Genomic DNA, 18,298 nt, shown 5'->3' on the forward strand with positions numbered 1-18,298 from the left:
CTGCCGGGGGTGGGGGGATGGGATGGCGGGGGGGGGGTGGTGAGGACAGGAGCCGCACAAGGCTGCTGCAGCCAGCAGCTACACACAGTGATGGAGGCGCTGACGGAGGACAGCAGAGAGACACGTGGCCACGCACTTCCCAGGGGCCAGCTTTTATCATGCGGTCAGGCCAGACTGCCGTCAGGCTTGGGCCTTGGATGGCACTGTTTTGATCCCCAGCTCTGCCTGCATTTCGCCTTGACATTAGGTCACTGCCATGCGTTAAAGGCTGGTGTCAGTCAAGTGTGTCTGAGCACCAACTGAAGGTCATCTCCGCGATCTCTGCCTGCCGAGTCACACCATGCTTTTCAACGGTAGGATGTGGGCAGTGGGGTTATCGAAGTTCACAACAGAACAGCATGAGCGAGTCGGTAAGAACCAGACCCCATAGGGATAGAGGACTGTCTCATGGCGTCTGTAAAAGTGTCCACGATTATTACGCCACCCACACTAAACCAGGAGCTGCTGAGAGCTTTTGATTGCCTGACCATGTTCTCTTAGGGGGGGAGGAAGACAAAATGCTGGCCTGACATTACACCACGCTGTCACGTGAGGCAGGTACACTCAATCACTCGACATGCTCCCAGAGGCTGAGTTTAATGCTCTCGCTGACAGACAGGGCTGTGAACTCGGCTGCAGCCAGCAGTGGGGACACACTCGGGTCCCAGTGCATCGGCTGTGGCTTTGATTAGAAAAGACCCACATCACACAGCACGCATGAGGGAGGGGCTATGAGGACATGGGCCACAGCACCGGGGAAAGGTGTCTTCCTCCCAGCCCTGCCTTATGCCCCAAGTGATGTAATGCATAAGTTTACACGATGTCCAGTGGAGGCCAGGTGTCTCTGCCAGGCTCTTGGCCTCGTTAAGGGGACTTGGTGCTTCAAGCAGCTTTTTCCTTGTGATGCCACCAACTCAACATGTAACTTGCAGGGCTTCTGTGATGAGGAGAAGACTGGGAGGGATTGGTCCCAGACCTTAAACGCTTCAGGGCAGAGGGGACACACCATGCTCCCACTCACAGGGCGTTAGCTGAGGTTAACTTCCAGAGGGCTAAGGGATGGGAGGGTGGGGACAGAAATACGCCGTGAGCAGTGAATGTGTCTGCCGCAGGTGTGCACAACTTGCTCGAGGTGATGGGGACTCAGTAGCAGAACTAGTGAGAGTCTAGCTGCTCAAGGACTTGAGACCGATAAACCTGATTTTAAAAAATCGAGATATATTGGGAATTCCCTGGGGGCACAGTGGTTAAGAATCCGCCTGCCAAGGCAGGGGACACAGGTTCGAGCCCTGGTCCGGGAAGATCCCACGTGCCACAGAGCAACAGAGCCCATGTGCCACAACTACTGAGCCTGCGCTCTAGAGCCCACGAGCCACAACTACTGAGCCAGCGTGCCACAACTACTGAAGCCTGCACGTCTAGAGCCCATGCTCCGCAACAAGAGAAGCCACCCAAATGAGAAGCCTGTGCACTGCAACGAAGAGTAGCCCCTGCTCGCCGCAACTAGAGAAAGCCCGTGCGCAGCAATGAAGACCCAATGCAGCCAAAAAAATAAATATTAAAAAAAAATCGAGATATAATTCATGCCCCCCCACCCCAAATTCACCATTTTAAAGTGCACGATTCAGTGGTTTTCACTATGTTCACCCATTGCACAAGCAGCACAATTAGCTAACCCCAGGACATTTTCATCACCCCCGCCCCCCAAAGGAAATCTCTGTACCCATCAGCAGCCACTCCCACCCCTGATGTGCCCCACCCCCTCTTTGCTCTGGACATCAGGAAACTCGGGACAAATCCAAACAGCCTTGAGCAGCCATATGCTATCTTATCCCTAGGTCCCCACCTGCCATCGTATCTACTTTTTTCTAAATAAATACTAATTGTAACAGCCGTTACCAGGTATGAAGCATTCACACTATGACTTTCTACTACTTAATGTTCTCCTTACAGCAACGCTCTGAGGCACAGGAGCTGTAATTAGCACAGAGATTAGAGTGCCTTGTCCAAAGTCAGGGAGCTGATAGGCGTTAGAAGCAGGATTCAAACCCAGACCCACTGGCGTCAGAGCCACTCAATCATCCATTTGCATGCCCTTCACCACCTTTTTAGAACAAGGCCAAGCTGTAGACAGAAGCCGCCTCACTGCCTGGCCTGGGATTCATCTGGCAGTTTAAGATCCTGACTATACCATCAGGTGACAGCATTGCTGGGCTGGTGTCTGGCTGGGGCTGCCCTGCATTTCAGTAGCCCTCATGCTCAGGAGGCCTGGCATGACACAGTGCTCACCATGTACCTGCTGCACGACTGAATCCACAAAAGCTCCAGGATCTCTCTTGCTCCCCACTCGGTGGTACAGAATGCTGGCTGGGAGCACTGAACCATAACCAGTGCTGCCTTCTGAGAACTCCCGGCTCTGCCTACAGTCACCCGATCAGGGGCAAGAAGCCAAGCCAGGCTTTCCAACTTTCACGGCAAAATAGCTGGACACAGCGTGGAGGATGCGCTGAGAGCCTCGGGGCCTCCACTGTGGACTGCCTGCCTTCCACCTCTGGCAAAGGGTCTCTCCGCGCTCGCTCTCCCAGACTCCCCTGCTCTACCCCTGCCTGATAAAATAGACCACTCTGGGTCTATTCTCTGGCTCCCATCTCCAAAGAGCTGCCCTGACACTATTATAAGGGAGTCTGAAGTTCGCTGCCTTTACCGCAGTGGGTTCCAGAAAGGGTGACTTGTGGTCACACTCCTCTGTTCTTTAGAACATTCCCTCCACCCTGGCCTAAGCCACCTATCTAATCCTGTCGACCTTGTCCACACACAGTGCAGTCCCAGCACCTCACAGGGGGCCTGGTACACACGAGGGGCTCTTCAAACGCCTGCTGAGTACGGAGGCTGCTGCCCGGTGCCTTACTCAGTGACCGTTATACGAAGCCCCAAGGAAAAGTGCTTCCTTTTTTCCATCACGTTTGCTGTGAATCCTGTCCTTCTTTCCTTGCCTTCCACGAGGCTCTGAGATGAATTCTGTGCTCCATCACAATGACTTCCCTTCACTGTCTTTTGGTAAAACTACCTGCCTCCTGGGGCCTTCTCTCAATTACTAGGTTCTTGGTTTTGCTGAGGAGGGTGTGGGCCTTGAAATTCAACCAACCTAAAATAAAACCCAGTTGAGCCATGAAAAGAACATGGGCCTTGTAGGTAGACAGACCTTGGTTCAAACCCCAGATGTGCCACCTCCACACCACGGGACCCTGGGCACGTCGCTTACTCTGCCTCGGTCTCCTTGCTGACCATCCTCTCACATTGTTATATGATCACCACATGAGATATGAAACACCTGACATACAACAGACACTCAAAGGTCAGATTAGATCCCTTTTATTCATTTCATGAGAATTTTTTAAATAAACAAATTTATTCATGCTTTTGGCATCCAGGTACCTGATCTAGAAATATCCAGAAAGACATAGTATACTATGATGGAAGGGCAGTACACAAGTTCTTTCTCTCCTTCAATTAAAAAATAATTATTGAATAAACTATCAGTGGCAGGAGGAACTTGAAACATTTAAAATTTCACACCTAGATGGAAACTAAAATCCTACAAAAAGTTCATATTGTATCTTAGAATAATCTTTAAAAACATAGATCAGACCCGATATTGGCACCTCAGTCAATATGCAGGAGAAAGCTGGGCAGTACACCTGGGAGAAGAAGCCATAAGCACCCACGCGCCACTCATCCAGCTAGTGTTTCTGAGGGCCTGCTTCCTGCCCGGCACTATTCTATGTGCTGGCCTACACTCGCAGAAATGAAGGGACTTCTCTGTTCTCAACGAATCCACATTCCTCTCCAACCCCCATATTGCCATTAGAGATGGGGAGAATAAGACTCATTTTATTATAAGCCACTTCCATATTCTGGGTGGAAGCAGACGGAGAAGAAGGAAAAATAAACAGAAAACAGTAAGAGTGACTGTAAATTCTTTTTTTTTTTTTTTTTTTTTGTGGTACGCGGGCCTCTCACTGCTGTGGCCTCTCCCACTGCGGAGCACAGGCTCCGGACGCGCAGGCTCAGTGGCCATGGCTCACAGGCCCAGACGCTCCGCGGCATGTGGGACCTTCCCGGACTGAGGCACGAACCTGCGTCCCCTGCAGCGGTAGGCGGACTCTCAACCACTGCACCACCGGGGAAGCCCGACTGTAAATTCTTCAGCAAAGGAGGGTTGATAAGAGTTGGGCTTCATGAGCAATGGTACCATGGACAGATCACAAGAAGTGATGGGGTGGGGCAGGGAGGGAGAATTTTGGACTCAGGGAGGCCAATTCGAGAGCTGGCACAGCAGAAAATGACAGGGGCCACAATAAGACCACAGCAGTGGAAGGAGATTCAAAGACTAAACACTGTTGGGACTGTGTGGTGGAGGCACCCCAGCGTGAAGACAAGGGGAAAGTGGAAAATGTCTTTTGTCCTTAGAGCTTCGGGGACCAGGGGACGGCAAGGTCACTAGCAGGGGCAGAGACCTTGCTGGTGGGGGTTTCAGATAGGCCGGACGGTCTTGCTCAATGACCTTTTAGAGTTTGCAAATCACATTACATAAGGGACGGTGTCCAACATGTCCAGGTAATGCCATGTGGTTTCTTAACCGCAAAGGTTCTGAAACCAACAAACGCCCTTCTTCAAAAGACCACAGTCCCACCCGAAACCCCACTTCTGAAAGAAGCCGGGCACAACTGGCTGATCCATTTTCCTGTGTTTTCAAGAACTGCAAGCCCTGTTTTCAGTGTTGAAAACAGACCCCAAGTGACCTGTAGATACAGAGTCAGCACATCGGGTTCAGGGAAGTTGAGCATGAGTTCGTGTGTTCCTACCCAGTCCTCCAACCTTTGTACAGACCCAGCCTACCCGGCGCAGTGACGGTGTGTGCCGTGAGGATCAAAGTTATCTCAGTCACAGTGCTCTTACCTAAGCGTCAAAGGAAGAAGTGATATGAAAGGCTGCTCTGGCAAAAGGAATGGGGTACACAGGGCCACAGAAAAAGGCACTGAAGACAAAAAACTAAGGGAGATTTTTTTAAAAAAATGACTAAACATCATTCTTGATGTTCACCTAGAAGCAGATTACACAACCCCACATCAGAGTATCCTCACAGAGTCCATCTTCTCCGTGATTACAACCAGGGGACAAAACTCAGCTTTTTCCGTCCTATTTTCCTACTACAGGTCACTCCCAAAGAATCCAGTTCTCTGAGAAACAGTCTACGGCTGATGGCACCACAGTCTGGCTCATCATTTTATTCTAGTTTAGCTTTGAAACATTAATTTCAGGGAAGCACGTGTACTATTCTCTCAGCTGCACTATTCTCATTCTGTACAGACCAGAATGCCTCACCCTCCAGCACTCCAATTAAAGGATAATTCTTAGATGTTCCCCCACCACATCACCTCTTTGTAAGTAAAACAAGTAAGCCCCTATGTCAGCAGCTTTCTCCTTAAGCCACCCAGAAGAAGGACCAGGTCCCCCAGCTGCTTTGTTCACAACATCCCCGAGCGTGTTGCCATGCCAACGAGCAACAGGCATAACACAGGCTGATGAATTTGGCTCCAGTGGACCCAACCAACAGGAGCCACCAGTCCGCAAAGAGCCATGGTTTGCGCCATGGGCCTCCTCCGCCACCTTCACACACACACATCCTAGCAGGCGCACAACCAATGTAAACACCTCACTTGGGGAGGGGGTTGGGGAAGGAAAAACACTTTTAGGATGTAGAGTTCTAAAATGGTATGACACAGATTTAGGCAGAGTAAGATTCCTAAATGATGAATTCATTCAGAGAGAGTAAGAAAGTCCGAAAACCTAAGAAAAGAATACACTGTTCTGTGCCATATATATATATATACCTAATACAAACTTAGCTCAGAGTCTCACATAAATTTTCCTGAAATAAAAGCATCTCTGGGCTTCCCTTGCAGTCCAGTGGTTAAGACTCTGTGCTTCCACTGCAGGGGGTGAGGGTTCGATTCCCTGGTCCAGGAACTAAGGTCACATGGCACTCATGGTGCGGCCAAAAAACAAAAAGCATCTCTGCCCTTAGCAGTTAGCAACTGGCCCTAGAATTATGAATTAAAAAATGATGAGTCTTGGGCTTCCCTGGTGGTGCAGTGGTTAAGAACCCACCTGTCGATGCAAGGGACACGGGTTCAAGGCCTGGTCTGGGAAGATCCCACATGCTGTGGAGCAACTAAGCCCGCGAGCCACAACTACTGAAGCCCGCGCACCTAGAGCTAGTGCTCTGCAACAAGAGAAGCCACCGCAACGAGAAGCCCATGCACCGCAACAAAGAGTAGCCCCCACTTGCCGCAACTAGAGAAAGCCTGCGTGCAGCAACGAAGACCCAACACAGCCAAAAATAAAATAAAATTAATTAATTTAAAAAAAATGATGAGTCTCTGCTGGTGGGAACATAACAAGATTATCATTTTTGGAGGGAAGTTTGGCAATATCTATTGACATTTAAAGTCACCCCATTTTTACAAACACACATACTCCTCTGTACTATTTTTCTCCATCTGGAAACTGTCTCAGTGTAAGGCTATGAAGGACATTCGCTGTCTATATTGCACATTTCTGTAAGAGACTTTTTATAATGAGCATTTAATAATTTTGTAAACAGAAAAAATACATTTTTATAAAAAACAGTCATTTCTCCATTTCAATTTTCAAATGAATCTGACATATAGTAAAAAGTTAAATCTAAAATTATATCATCATTTGACAAACCATGTGTCAGAGCCATGGAGGACTTGTGTGTTATGTTCACTGCTATAGGCCTAACACCTCAAATAGTGCCTGATATATCACAGGTAATCAACATCTGTTAAATGAATACATTTAAAAGCTCAAAAATGTTCCAGTTCTTCCACTTCTAAGAATTCATTATGCAAAAATATTTGTCTAATCGCTGAAAGATAAAGAACAAGGCTAATCATTGCAGCAGAATTCAAAACAGTAAAAGGCTGCAAACAACACAATTTTTTTTCAATAATATTGGATACTGGGGTATTGTCATTTTTAAAAAGAATGAGGTTTTAAAAAAGGAATGAGGTAGATCTTTACATAGTGCTATAGAAAGACATCATGTTAAGTTATAAAAAGCAAGACTCAGAACAACATGACTAGTTTCATCTTAATTCTGTGTTTTAAATTTAAATAGTAAAAAATTCCTGCTATTTTAAGTAAAAAAAAAAAATCTAGGTAATAAATGTTTTTATATGTGAAGAAAAATATCTGGAGAATATATACTACACCACTAGCAGTAATTTTTTTGTCTCAGTGTAAGGCTATGAGGAATGTTCACTATTATATTGAGTATTTCTATAAGAGTTTTTTTTTTTAACATCTCTATTGAAGTATAATTGCTTTACAATGTTGTGTTAGTTTCTGCTGTATAACAAAGTGAATCAGCTATACGTATACATGTATCCCCATATCCCCTCCCTCTTGTGTCTCCCTCCCACCCTCCTTATCCCAGCTCTCTAGGTGGTCACAAAGCACCGAGCTGATCTCCCTGTGCCACGCAGCTGCCTCCCACTAGCTATCTATTTTACATTTGATAGTGTATATATGTCCATGCCACTCTCTCACTTCATCCCAGCTTACCCTTCCCCCTCCCCGTGTCCTCAAGTCCATTCTCTACGTCTGTGTCTTTATTCCTGTCCTGCCCCTAGGTTCTTCAGAACCATTTTTTTTTTTTTAGATTCCATATATATGTGTTAGCATACGGTATCTGTTTTTCTCCTTCTGATATAAGAGTATTTTTTAAAATAATGAGCACTTAGTAATTTTGTAAACAGAATAAAATCTATTTTTATAAAAAGTCATTTCTCCATTTCACTTTTTTCTCATTTTAATTTTTAAATGAGTCTGACATGTAAGTTAAATCCCACAGCACTAACCTGAGGTCCCTGGGCCTGGGGTGCCTTGGTGAAAGGCACACAGTGCTAGTGCCTGAGCTGGGACTCAGGGCCCCTGACACCACACCCTCCACCCCATCCAGGGCTCTCCTCCTTCCTAAAGCATGAGGAAGCAGATGTTGCCAGGGCAGCTGGGCCCTCTGGAACCATGAAAAGTCCCACAATTACAGAAGCCTCTATTAGGGGGGAAAAAAAAAGTTGCTTAAGAGCTACATTTTTATGAACTTGAAATGTTCCATGAGTTTAACAAGTAAATGTTCTGGATTTGCCAAGCAGTTCTGATTTCAAATAGTCTATCTCCTAAGTACGCGTGAACTTTATTGAACTCGGATCCTAATGTTCAAAGGGTTAAGGAAGGATCAATTCAGAGTCACCGGCATGTCCTAAAATGTAAGGCTTGTCTGGCAACAAGCACCTCATACATCTCATGAATTGTTTACAAACTCATGCCACTCAGGAGTTTCGCCTGCCTTACTCATGCTGACTGCAGTCAAGGTTGCTACTTCCAGGTGCTGAAGTACATTCCTTTCACCTCAAACCTACCTGTAACGTTTTCAAGTGCTAGACACGAAGGATTTGGGAGAGTTACGATCACTCTGAAGTTTTCAACACTACAACCCAACTGGAAGCCAATATTCTGTTCTCTGAAATGCAGACCACGTTTTTAGACTTGATTAAACTAGGTGGTATGAAAGTCATGAGAAGCTCCAGAACTGACCATTCTCTCGAAAGGAAAATGAGAACTCCGTAGAGGGACACAAAGAAAAGAAAGTGGTTTCTTCTGGGTGCACTGCTTTACTAACCGGGACGTTTGGACTTTTTTCCTGATCAAGCCAAGCCCACAACCACTCAAAGGGGACTTGTGTAGACAGAACTTGTCAGTGGTTGATGAATCAATGCTTTCTCCCCAAACAGGCAGGCCTGTGAATTACAGCATTGCACAGTGAGGACACTGGATCCCAGAGGGTTAGTTAACTGCTCAGCTTACGTGGAATGTCACAGTTCTCAATGTCACCCTCCGAGACCCTCTCTTCTGAACCTCTGAACCTCAACCCTGTGGGGGCCTACAGGGTGGGCTGTTATCACCATCTGGGCTACTGAGTAGGAAACAGAGGCTCCAAGAAGTTGTGTCCTGCCAAGATGCCAACGTTCCAACCGAGGACTACCCATTCCAGACCTGTCTCCCTTGGTCTTAGCACTATTCCCTACTTCGGCCAAGCTCAGAAGGAAGGCTGTATTTTGTCGGTCTAAGAGAGGAGGCAGCCACGTTCTTTGAAATGGCCCCAAACTTCTCAGTACTGGTCACCGGCTCACGCAATGGTGACTCTCATCGAGAAATGAAAAGCAAAAAGTCGAGGTCAAGTGCCCCCGCCGCCCAGAAGACCTCCACCTCTTTCCCAATTGCTCCCACGAGCTAAGGGTGTCACGGTTGCCCAGCAGAGCCCGGCAGAGCACCTGCCAAGGCACCTGCCCGCGAGGAGCACTATCCCCCAGGGATGCCGCCGACACGCAGAACGTTTCCCAGGAGAGGCCGGGCTGGCGGGCTCGACTGAGCCCACCTGATGCTGCGAGATCAGATTCGGGTCCCACCCACACTCATCGAGCGCGTCCTACGTGAGTGAACCCAATAAGTGGCCGCCTCCTGAGGCCCACTGTACAGACGGGGAACCTGAGGCTCAGAGAGGAAAAGTGGCTTAGCCCAAGGGTGGCGGCGTGGGGTCTGGAGCCCTCTCACGCCGAGACCCGAGCCTCCGCCGAAGGGCCGGTAGGGCGCCTTCGGCTGTGGAAACGACGACCCTCAAGCCTCCGCGAGAGGTCAGCTCGAGGGGAAGGGCCACCCTAAGAAGGGCCGAAATGGGAGCCGCGCTTTCCGCGTCTGGCGAATTGGGCAGTGACCCGGTCCAAGAGCCCGCCCCCATGCCGAGGGCCAGGGCGGCCGAGGCGGCCAGAAGGCGTCGGGCCCCGGAGCCCGGGCACCCAAAGTCCTGGCGACCGGACCCCGCCAACCCAGCACCAGCGAACGCACGTACTCACCACGGTCGGCCGGCTGCAGTACGGACACCTGAGCAGGACGCAGGCCCACACCACTGAGGCGCTACCACCGCCCGCGCCGGCTGCGGGGGTGGGAGCGTGGCCGACGGCGGCGCCGCTCCGCCTAACCCGGCCGTGCGCTTGTTTCTGGGGCCAGGTTTCCCCCCTGCGAATCCGCGCTCTTGGTACGGCCCTGAAGGCCACGCCCCCTTAGCGTCCCAGCTCAGCAGAGGGACCCCGGAGCTCCGCGCTTAGTCCCGGAGGGGGCGGGAGTGCCCTCACGCCTTTGACAGTTCCGTGGGGGCAGTAGCCGTGAGCCGCGCCTTCTGGCCTCCTGCTGCCGGCCGCCGCTCGCGTGTGTTCGCGACTCTTGCTCCTCCACGATCCTCAGTGCCCTCGCCTGAAAATGGCGAACCTGCATGAACAGAGTGTCGGGGTCCCTCCAGCCTGGGACTGGAATGCTGGCCTGCTTGGGTCGGGGGGCAGGAAGTGAGCAGGCAGGGGACAAGGACTGGACCGAAGAGGCAGGAGGGGGCAGAAGGCACTTCAGGTTTGGAAAGATAGGCTGTGTTGGTCGGGGGTAAGAAGCTCACCTTTTCCTCCTGCCGTGGTTCCTATATTACAGGATTATGAGGATTAGATGATATAACTCATGTTCATAAATAATTTAGCTCAGTGCGATAGTAAGTGCTCTAGAAATGTAAGTTGTTGTTGTTGTTGTTATTATTATTACAGGCTCTGCTGCGAATTCCTTTTGGAACAGTGGGCAACTCACTTCGTTCAGAACCCGTTCTCCATCTTTAAAAATGGGACCCACCAACGACAACAAATTACTTTGAAAATACTAAAGGCCTATATAAGGAGAGGATTATTCCCATGGCCCCAGTTTTAGGGTTCCATCGTTCCAGTCTGTCAGGAACATGTCCGATTCACCCCATTGAATCAGTCCCTCCAACAGGTTGGATGAATGCAGTAGCCCTCAGGGTGGGGCGTACCCCTGTCTAACTAAGCGACTGAATGTGTAACTCCTATGCTAGGCCCTCAAGAGAGCAGTAGGGAAATTCATCCCCCAGATCTCTGATACTCCCTGTCACCTTTTCACCACCTTGCTGAACAATCTTCCCTGCGTGTCCCAGAGAGGCTTCAAACTTTGCCTCTGAATCCTTGCACCCTGCTTCTGTGAAGCCAGAACACATACCACTGAATTCTCTCTCTCTGCTAATAGCATCTCTGAGGCAGGAGACAGGCATCTTCTTTTACTTTTTACCATTAAACCAGTAGCTGAGTACTAGGGATTCTGTCTCCAGGACCACCCTCCCCCTTTCTCATCTTTCTTGCTCTCCCTACCCTAGTTTAGGCCTACCTGGGTTCACCTTTCACCTGGCTGATCTCAGCAGTTCCTGACTCGAATGCCACCTCCAGTTTCTTCTATACCTATACCAGGGAAACTTCCTCTTATACTGCTCTGCTCAGTGCCCTACCTTCCTGTCCCTTAAGCTTTCCTCCTCAAAACATATTCTCACTAGCCAGCTGGGGAAAAAAAATGTAAGTTGGAGACACATCTCACACCTTACATTAATATAAACTCCTGATAGATAAAAGATGTAAACAATTTTTAAAAAGAGAAGAAAAAGGAAAAGTCCTACAAGAAACCATGGGAGAATTGTGTTAATCTCCAAGAGGACTTTCTGAGTTAGAAGCCATAAATGACAGAAAACTACTACAAACCCCAGAAGCCATAAATGACTGAGAAAACCACTACATAAAAATCAAAACTTGGGACTTTCCTGGTGGCACAGTGGTTAAGAATCCGCCTGCCAATGCAGGGGACAAGGGTTCGATCCCTGGTCCGGGAAGATCCCACATGCCGCAGAGCAACTAAGCCCGTGTGCCACAACTACTGAGCCTGAGCTCTAGAGCCCACATGCCACAACTACTGAGCCTGCGTGCCGCAACTACTGAAGCCCACGTGCCTAGAAGCCTGTGCACCACAACAAGAGAAGCCACCGCGATGAGAAGCCTGCACACTGCAACAAAGGATAGCCCCCGCTCACCACAACTAGAGAAAGCTTGCGCACAGCAACGAAGACCCAAAGCGGCCAAAATTTTTTTTAAAAGGTAAACTGATTAAAAATCAAAACTTGATGTGTAAAAAAAAAAAAAAAACTTGATGTGTGACAAAGATCTACAGGCAAAGTCCAAAGGCAAAGGACAAACCCAGGAGGAAATATTTGCCTAATAAAGAGCCTCTACTAATTAATAAGAAAAAGACATTAATATAAAGGGGCAAAAGATAGGAATCATCAGTTCACAGAAGAAAAAATACAAATGGCTCTTAACCATATGAAAAGTTATTCAACCCCACACGTAGAAAAAATGCAAATTAAAAGTTGACCAAGGGCTTCCCTGGTGGCGCACTGGTTGAGAGTCCGCCTGCCGATGCAGGGGACACGGGTTCGTGCCCCGGTCCGGGAAGATCCCACATGCCACGGAGCGGCTGGGCCCGTGAGCCATGGCCGCTGAGCCTGCGCGTCCGGAGGCTGTGCTCCGCAACGGGAGAGGCCACAACAGTGAGAGGCCCGCGTACCGCAAAAAAAAAAAAAAGTTGACCAAGATACTGGTTTTCACCTACAATGATGACAAAATCTGATGACACAGGGTCGGTGGAGCTGTGTGGAAAAAGACACTGTCATTCATTGTTTCCCCATCCAAACATGAATATCATCCAGCTATAAAGAAGACAAATAAGGAAGCTCATTGCTGATACAGAACAATCTCTCAGATAAATTGATGAACTAAAATTACAAGGTGATGGCCAATACAAGGCAGAGAATGCTACTGTTGGTGTTTTTAAAAGCATTGCAGTGGGGGAAAGTGGTGGAAACAATGTACATACTGTGTATATATATTTGGTTGTATGTGTGTGACCTCTGTGGAAAGAAAAAAAGAGATAGCATTGGTTGTCTCTAGAGGACTGGGAGAACTGGGACCAAGGGCAAAGGAAGCGTCACTGTACACCCTTTGTATCTTTCACATTTTGTGCCTTATGAATGTTTTATTTATTCTAAGTCAAATACGTAAATACTTTTAAAAATACTCAAACAACCTTGTCGCTGGCCAAAGAACCAACTCTTTTACTGGCTCCCAATAGGTAAAGAACAGTGACTATCCGCTTCATTTTTCTTAAATCAAAATTCAGCACGTGTGGGGTTACAGACAACAGTTTCCTGCCAACTCCCCTCGGTTACGCCTCGTCTTCACTGCCGGGAAAGAATCACTTCTTACCTCGTTTTGCACTTGCTTCTGGTCCTTATTTCCATGCTGGTAAAGAAATGTTTGTGTGGCTGCCTGTTGTCCGAAATTTTACCTGTAGAGTTACCTCTAGAGTCCTGCTAATGATGAGTTAGGTTATTAAAACCACAGCCCTCCTCCCCTGCCCACATGTCAACATAATTATTTATATACCTATTTTACTTCCTCTGTTAGTCATTTTTATAATTGAAATAATAGCCTTGGACCTTTATTTCTTGAGCCATCCACTGCAAGCAGTATCTTTTCACGCCATACCATGAAGCTCTCAGCATCCTTGCCCTTCCCTTTGCTCTGTCCCCCAGCCTCTGTCTCCCCACTTAGCTGTCTGAACTTCCATATTTTCATTATTGAGCTTGACGACATTTGCATTGTACATATGCTCTTTGCTTTGTCCCTTGAGCCTAGAAGTCCAGCTGTCAAGCAGCACCGACTGTTGTCACATTGTACAGGGGATGCACAACCAAACCAACCACCCCTATGAGTACAGGGCTCGTGCTGTGTGTCCTCTTTCTGAAAGTTCATTTTTTCCCCCCGGCACAATTTAAAAGAAACAGATCCTCAATCTCTCCAGGGATCTGGTGTATCAAGCTTTTTTCCTGAGACTCCCTCCAAGGTTCTCAGGCGCACCCCACCCCCATCCACACTGGTTACTATAAAGGACGAGGCTGATTCCTATCTGTGTTTCGGGTCTCATAAAGGGGCACAGCAGTTTGTGGAATGAGTGGATTGCCTTAGTCTGGAATGCAGGAAGAGCGTTCAAAATCTGGCCCCCATGTATCTTTCCAGCTCGATCTTTATAACCTTCTTCCACAAATTCTACACTGTAGCAAGACTGGATGAATCCAGTTTTGTACACGCTGTGCATTTTTATTCCTCTGAGCCACTAGGAATGTTGTTCTCTTCCATGTTTATATGTCCATCTCCTACCAATGCTTCCACCTCTGGAAGATGCCCTGATCCCTCCAGAAGTGATGGCTCCCTCACTACTGTCCAGCTCTCCAAGGCCCAGAGTATTTCCTACTTTAAATCATGTCTCGTCAGTCTTAAGTGTCTCCGGGGCAGGTCTGTCTCAGAAGCCTCTTCTCTCTCTGCCTCCCAAGCCCCAGGTTCTGCCAGATGCAGGCAGCATGGAGGCATTTGCGGGATGAGCCACAGAGGATTCAGGAAAGGCAGCCTGGAGTCGAGGGGCTTGGGCTTGGGTGAACGAGAATGAGGGTCCAAGGGGCAGGGATGCCAGAGCCAGGGCTGGAATGAGAGGGAGAGAAGGGAAATGGACTGTGGTCTGGGCAGAACAAGGACTTTGTGACTTGTCCAGGCCACTGCTTTGTTGCTTTTGGAAGGGCTGTGTCCTTCCACTGAACAGAATGGAAGAAGGTTTGTCCAGGTGAAGGTGCGGGTACCACTGCATTAAGGGCTCATCAGGAAGATGTAGTCTTCTAAGGGAGGGATGGGGGCCATCAGGATAGGGCCTTTCTCTGCCATCCCGCACCCTCTTCCCACAAGGTTCTTCTGAATGTGAACAGCCTGAAAGCTCAGAGCACCTACAACAGACAGAAAGCTCAGGGGCTGGGGGGCCAGAAACTGACCCCTAAAGCAAAGCTCCTCTCCACAGCAGAAGCTTTTACACATATAACATCCCATAAAGCTAAGGACTGTACCCTGTATCCGTACCTCTTGATTGCCATGATCCCTTGAAGCCTCTCCTTGCTCTATAGAACCAAACGTTCACTGAGCACTTGCAATGGGCTCCCACTTGCTATGGGACAGAAGGGAGGAGCTAATTACCATTTACTGAGCACCAACTAGATCCCGAGCGCTGTACTAAGCAGTCTACAGGTGTTACTGCAAATCTTCTCTCAAAAGTATATTCTATGATTCCCATTTGACAGATGAGTAAACAGAGGCTCAGAGAAGTGAGGAGATGTGTCCCAAGCTCCCCAAGATCCCACAACTAGTAAGTGTTTAAACTGTGACTGGGGCCTGGTACCCACCGGTCAGCGTGTCATCAAGCACATCCAAACCCTTCCCACTTCACCCCAACCCTGGGAGCCGTCCTTTCCCCCAGGAGGACTCACCCAGCCTAGGAGGGGGGCTTTGTGCCACTCTTGCTTCGGAGTGGTACCATTTCTCATGCTGGTGGAGGCTCCCCCCAGCCCCACCCAGGGCAGTGCTGCCTTGGAGGGTTCAGCCTCTCAGGGCCCCTGTCCCAGTCAGCCTGACTCTTCCCTGCTCCCTCTGACTCCGGCTTCCTCCTTCTCAGGTGCACAGTCTCCAAGATCTGCTTCAAAACCCCTTGCCTTGAGCAGGAACTCACTCCAGGTGTGTTGAAAGGGGCTGCCCTGTCTACTTATAGAGCCAGGGATGCGGCAGTCACCAGAGCACAGAGTCACAGAGCACAGAACCTCCATCTGGAAATCAGGAGCCAAATTCTGCTTTGACTGCTAACCAGATGCATGGCCTCCCTGGATAAGAAATCAGTTTCCTTATCAGCAAAATGGGGAGAAAAACCCTGTCCCGCCCCCCTTCTCCCAGGTGTTCTGAGGTTCGTGGTGATGACCAAAGGATGTATTTGTGACGGCAGGGCCGAAGGCAAGGACCCAGGTGAGACTTATTGTCAGAGAGGAGCAGAGGGAGGGAGCCTGAAGACGCACTTCCCCAACCTCTAAGCTCTGGCCAAATCTCATGCCTGATCTCGTGCCTAGGGGGACTCTGAACCTCCTGAAGTTCTCCGATGAGCACTTGGTCTTGCCCCCATTTTACAGATGAGGAAACTAAGGCAGCGAAATAAAGCAGCTCCATCTGGCTGGTGCACCCAAAGTCTGTTCTTTCTCCATTGATGGGATGGTTCTCCGCCCAAACCTCTTTTACAAAGGGCAGACGTCCTAGTTCCCTCTGATGTCAGGGGCAGCTGGCTCAGTCTGCCCAAAAGCTCCCCGGCTGGTCAGGAGCCAGGTCCTTATGAGAAAGAGCAGAGGCCCTGGCTGCGGGGCTTACTAAGCCAGTTGGGTGCGTGGGGGCCTGCTGGCTGCAGGGTGAGCTGGCCAGCGGGGGGGCAGCTGTGGATATCCTGTCTGGAGACAGTGTCTGGCGACAACGTGAATTGTTCCCAGGGAACAGCTGAGAGGACGAGAGGGCAGGGGCAGCGGGGAGCTAGAACGAGAAGTCACTGAAACCTGGGGCCTTCCAGAAGGGACAGTGAAAGTACAGGAGATAGCGGAGGCCCTGGCTGGATGTCTCAAAGGGCAGTTCACGGGTCCCCTACATCAGAATCATCCTGGGGCCTATTAAAACTGCCAATTCCTAGGTCATCCCTACTCCCAGCCGTTGGACCAGACTCTCCAGAGGCAAGGCAGAAACTGACATTTTAAACAAGCTTCACTCTTATCCACACTGGAATATGAGAACCACTGCCTTATGGGGTTAACTTGGCCAGAATAGGGGTGAGGGTGTCATGTCCACGGCAAGGCACACCTCAGGTGGATCCAAACACAAAAACAGATAAAGAGGAGGGGGTGGTTGCTTTGAAGGAGAAGCTCAGATGATGACTGGCCTGGCCCCCCCAGGGTGTTAAAATGTCCCCAGACCTTCCTCACAGCCTCCCTGCCACCCCACACTCCTAGTGCTCTAACCTCGTCCAAAGTTCAACAGTTTCAAAGAGGCAGCCCTGAAATGAAAGAACAAACATAGCCCTTGGCAACAGCAGATTGGATTTCCAATCTGGACACCGCCAAGGCCCAGACAGCTGTGTAACCTTGGACGGGTACTGTGGGTCCTTGCAATGTGGCCCCTTGGGGTCTGGGTGAGGATTAAATGAGTTAATGGGCATGAAGTAGCCAAGCGTCTGTTGGTTCTCAGGGACCAGGGTTCCTTCCTCTTTCCTGTTTTCTACATATGAGCCCCTCCCCCGCCCAGCCCCCTTCCCTTTGTTCCTTTCTCTGTTATGCAACGAAAGTTTAAATTATTCCTGGGTTTGGGGCCGCTGCAAAGCCAATGGGAGGGTGGCTCTGTAATGGGAGGTTTTGGAAACCACGTCTTCCCTGCCTACCTCCGCATTCTTGTCCACGTGCTGCTAGGTCAGGCCCTCCGCCCCCTCCTCACTATTGCAAAGATCCGCGTGACTACGTTCCCCATATCACCTGCCTGCTGCTCCAGCTGTTGACACAGCAACCAGAACCCAGGGACAGCCATTGAGAAAGAGCCTCTGAGGAGGAGCCTGCTTGGCTTCCATCTACATTCAGTGCAACAGCACTTCCTGAGAGCACCTACCATGGGCCTTAGCAGAAATGGAAATAAGTTAGAGCTGGTCCCTGGCTTTAAGGGGCTGGTGGTCTCCTGGCCAAGACAGAGAATCTACTGGTCTAGTTGAATGATTCTCAAAGTATGGTCCCCAAACCAGGAGCATCAGTATTACCTTTGAATTTGTTCAAAATGCCACATTTCAGGCTCCTTCCAAAGTCTACTGAATCAGAAATTCTGGGGGAGAGGGGATCCTGAAATCTGGCTTTTAACAAAAGCCCCCCAGGTGATGCTGACGCAGGCTGAAGTCTGAGGACCACAGATCTAATTAAAACCTCACCCAATCCCAAGAGCTGGGGTCTATTGTTCCTGTATCACAGATGAGGGAACGGAGGCTCTGTCCTGCTCTGTGTGCAGACTAGCTGAGAGCTTATGAAGGGTTTGGATTATCAGGTCCCTCCCGGTGTCAAATTCTACCTGTGTAGCACCTGTGGTAAGGTAATGAGCAGATATACTTTTTCCTGGATCCTGGCTGGAGAAACATAGAGGCATCTTACACTGTGTCCGGCAGGGTCGGGGTAGAGTGACGATGCAGACAGAAATGAAAACCTTACAACGGGAGCAGAGAAGAGCTGGGAGTAAAGTCAGAAAGAGCAGCAACCCTGGCGACAACCACCTGCCCCAAATGTGGGGACACTGGGCTGACATAATGC

General features: G+C 49.3%; 1 protein-coding gene across 4 annotated transcripts in view; it reads right to left on the reverse strand.

Moving 5' to 3' along the window:
* POR (cytochrome p450 oxidoreductase) overlaps positions 1-18,298 on the reverse strand; it is a 75,580-nt gene that overhangs the window by 46,640 nt on the left and 10,642 nt on the right. Inside the window, exon 1 of one of the 4 annotated variants that reach the window (XM_030872030.2) lies at positions 10,041-10,178. The exons of the other annotated variants lie outside the window; for them this stretch is intronic. The gene's annotated coding sequence lies outside the window, so the exon portion shown is untranslated. Of the gene's footprint in view, positions 1-10,040; positions 10,179-18,298 lie in introns of those variants that run through there. 4 annotated transcript variants of the gene reach the window in all.

The sequence above is a fragment of the Globicephala melas genome, chromosome 15 (assembly GCF_963455315.2).
Source record: "Globicephala melas chromosome 15, mGloMel1.2, whole genome shotgun sequence".
Lineage (NCBI taxonomy): Eukaryota > Metazoa > Chordata > Mammalia > Artiodactyla > Delphinidae > Globicephala > Globicephala melas.